Source organism: Taudactylus pleione, unplaced genomic scaffold, assembly GCF_031769625.1.
Source record: "Taudactylus pleione unplaced genomic scaffold, aTauple2 ptg001799l, whole genome shotgun sequence".
Classification (NCBI taxonomy): domain Eukaryota; kingdom Metazoa; phylum Chordata; class Amphibia; order Anura; family Myobatrachidae; genus Taudactylus; species Taudactylus pleione.
In genome coordinates this window covers 78,630-82,285 of record NW_028286196.1, presented here as the reverse complement: position 1 = coordinate 82,285, position 3,656 = coordinate 78,630, and positions in this window count along the sequence as shown.

Genomic DNA, 3,656 nt, shown 5'->3' with positions numbered 1-3,656 from the left:
TGGGTCCGCGTACAATGGTCCTGCCGGAATTTAAATGTATATTTGTGATAAAGAGCTGTATTGAACATTCACAGGTGTGTGTGTGTATATATGTATATGTGTGTATATATGTATATGTGTGTATATATATGTGTATATATGTGTGTGTGTATATATATATCTATATCCCAATGGAGGCACTCACCAGTCAGATGTAGCAAAAAGATGATTTTTTCCAATATTATCAAAAAGTTGAAATAGCATAGCGACGTTTCGGTCATATCCAGACCTTTTTCAAGCCAATAGCACATATCAACGATAGCGACAATCAGACATATCAACAATGTACAGCCACAGCTCCAAGATATGTATATATATAAAAATATATTATATATAGACTTTGCACTTGGCTGTCTTGCTATTGGGAACTGCTGTTATGTCTCGATAAAGATCCTTAAATGGGATCGAAACGTCGACTGATCTTATGCACCTTATTGTTTTAATGGTAAATTAAACCTTTCTATGCCTCTTTACCTGGTGAGTGCCGATAATTTTTATATATATACATATATATATATATATATATAATAGACTTTTTGGCAAACCCCGGCACTCACGTATCCAAATAAATATCCTGCTCAGGTGCCTTCCTGGAGGGACAGCACCCCCAACACGTCTCCAAGTGACGCCTGTCAGTGGAACTTGCTGTACACAATGTCCGGACCCATTCAGACTGCCAGAGTAATGTAAATGATCTTGGTGTGCAGAATATTACAATGAACTTGGGGAGATGCAGCAGCAAATACTGGAAGCATGAGGCTTATTGTGCGTCATACAGAATAAATGGTGTAAAGTAGGGGGTTATCAGGCATAAAATAAATATTTGGCTTTGGGTCTATGGCGTGATGTAGTATTAATCTGCCCCTAAGTACAGTATGCACAGTTGGTATAAATAGGGCACGTTAACTATTCATCCTTTCAGTGTAATCTTTATTTTTCCTCCCTACATTACTGCATCAACTTTTACTGAATCACTGTGCATCATTATTAGTTCAAACAGAATTTCCTTTATTAAAATTACTGTACCAATCTTTGTCCACCTACTTTAAAATGAGGGTACTCCATTTGCAGCAAAATGACTATTGGAGAGTTACTGAAATGAAACATTTTTTTAAAAAAGTTGCACATTTAGGGCCATATTCAATTTGAGGCGAAAACCCGTTATCATTTTCGCCTGTTTGCATTATCCCTGTATTCAATTTCAAAGACTTTTCTTAGGTGCGAAAAGTCTTTGTAAAAAAACAGGGATAAGTTTTCTCCTTCCTTTAGCTGATGAAAAAAAGTGCAGAATTGGGGTTTAGGGGTGCAGGCTTTAAAAAAAAAATAGCCTGCACCACTGGGAATGGCCCCTCAAATTAATGTATGTAAAAAAAAAAAAAAAAAGGGGCACCCCAAAAAATGAACTTTTAATTTTGGTTGTAAAAAAATAGGGAACACACTTCTAAAATAGCGATAATAAATCCACAGGGGTTCCCTTATATGCGGAAGGTGTTTTCTGCATTGCGGGTGGTAGCGGCAGGTATATTATTGAAGAATGTTTAAAAAATCATTTTAGGGAGTTAAAAATATGCTTGCACCCATTTTCATGTACCCCAAATTTGATGGGCATAGTTATTTTTTCCCCAAAAAAAATTGCTAAATCCTCTTCTCTATCACCTTCTTCAAAGCCGCATTTATGCACCTGCCGCGGCTATTTAAAAACCCGACTTCCCTTCAGCAGGCAAAAACGGGGGTACCAATAGTGAACCCCCATGTCTTCATCTTTAGGTGGGTCCAAGGATGTTTTCCCGAAAATTCCCTTTTTTTTTGCCGCTCCCAGTTTTGCCGGGTCTTGTTTTCGCGTCCTTTGAATACGGGGAATAGTGGGCACGCGCGCAATACTTTTCTGCCTGGAAAACAGGTGAAGGAGGCGAAAAGTCCAGCAGGCGAAAAGTCTGGACTTTTCGCCTCAAATTGAATACGGGCCTTAGTTGTAATTTGTTGGCTCTTTAGTCTCCTCTAGGTGGTGCTGTCTGCCTTGCCTTCTCTAGAATGCATTTCTGATACAGGCTGAGTATCCCATATCCAAATATTCCGAAATACGGAATATTTTAAGCATGACTGAGATAGTGAAAACTTTGATTTTTGATGGTTCAATGCACACAAACTTTGTTTAAGGCACAAAATTATTAAAAATAAAGTATAAATTGACCAATAGGCTGTGTGTATAAGGTGTATATGACATAAATAAATTTCATGTATGTACACAAACTTTGTTTGAGCCACAAAATTATTGAAAATATGGTATAAAATGACCTTCAGGCTGTGTGTATAAGGTGTATATAAATCATAAATGCATTCTGTGTTTAGATTTGGGCCCTATAGCTAAGATATTTTAATATGGCATGCAATTATTCCAAAATACAGAATGTTCCGATATCCAAAATACCCCTGGTCCCAAGCATTTTGGATATGGGAGACTCAACCTGTATTGCTCCTGGCTCTATCTAGATATCTAATAAACGGTTATACATTCAGGCAAATACAGTAGGTGTCACACTTAATAATATATTGGGCATGATCGCATTAAATGTTAAAGCTGTGAGACTGCGTCTTTGATTCAATTTTGTTTAACATAGATAGATGTAGAGTTTTGTTGTAATTTTGCTTCCTGTTAGTATTTTGGAAGTTTTTTTTTCTGTAGTAGCAGCGTTAATTCCTTGTCATGGTTAATAATGTTGCCTGTACTGTGCATTTTTTAATGTCGCTTACACACTTGCAGGGCGCCTGGAACATTTTGCATGAAGAGCCCATATTTGATTTAGCTATTTCCTAATGATCAGTGACATCACTGAGGCACAAGGCACTTTTTTGCCTATTGCCTCGGTGATGAATATTGCCCCAAAATTGTCGGTCTTCACTGTGTGTAGACGAAGGGGGGGCACTTTAACGGTCCCATATCGCAGGTACCAATAGTGATTAGCCAAAGGCTGCACAGTTACTCTTCCCAGGTTTTTATTGGAAGTCTAATAACTTATTTTACGAGCCAGCAGTTAATATGAAGTTATTTTCTCCATTATATTCACTGTACGAACTTTGTAAGAAGCACCAAATGTGTTCTCCTCTGTGTCTCTTTAAAGCAGGATAATAACTTGTCTGGACATTACGTTAATGATGGTACAGTGCCTTTAATGTTGTATTACCGTATATACGCCGAGTATAAGCCGACCCGAATATAAGCCGAGGTACCTACTTTTACCCCAAAAAACTGGGAAAACTTATTGACTCGAGTATAAGCCTAGTGTGGGAAATGGCAACAGCTGGTAGTGCCCCCTATAGTAATTCCCCCTGGTTGTGCCCCCAGTAGTAATCCCTCCTGGTAGTGCACCCAGTAGTAATCCCCCCTTTCAGTGCCTCCAGTGGTAATCCCCCCCTTTTAGTGCCCCCAGTAGTAATCCCCCCCTGGCAGTACCCCCAGTGGTAATCACCCCTTATAGTGCCCCCTGTAGTAATCCCCCCCTTGTAGTGCCCCCAGTGGTAATCCCCCCTTTTAGTGCCCCCTGTAGTAATCGCCCCCTGGTAGTGCCCCCTGTAGTAATCGCCCCCTTGTAGTGCCCCCTGTAGTAATCGCCCCCTGG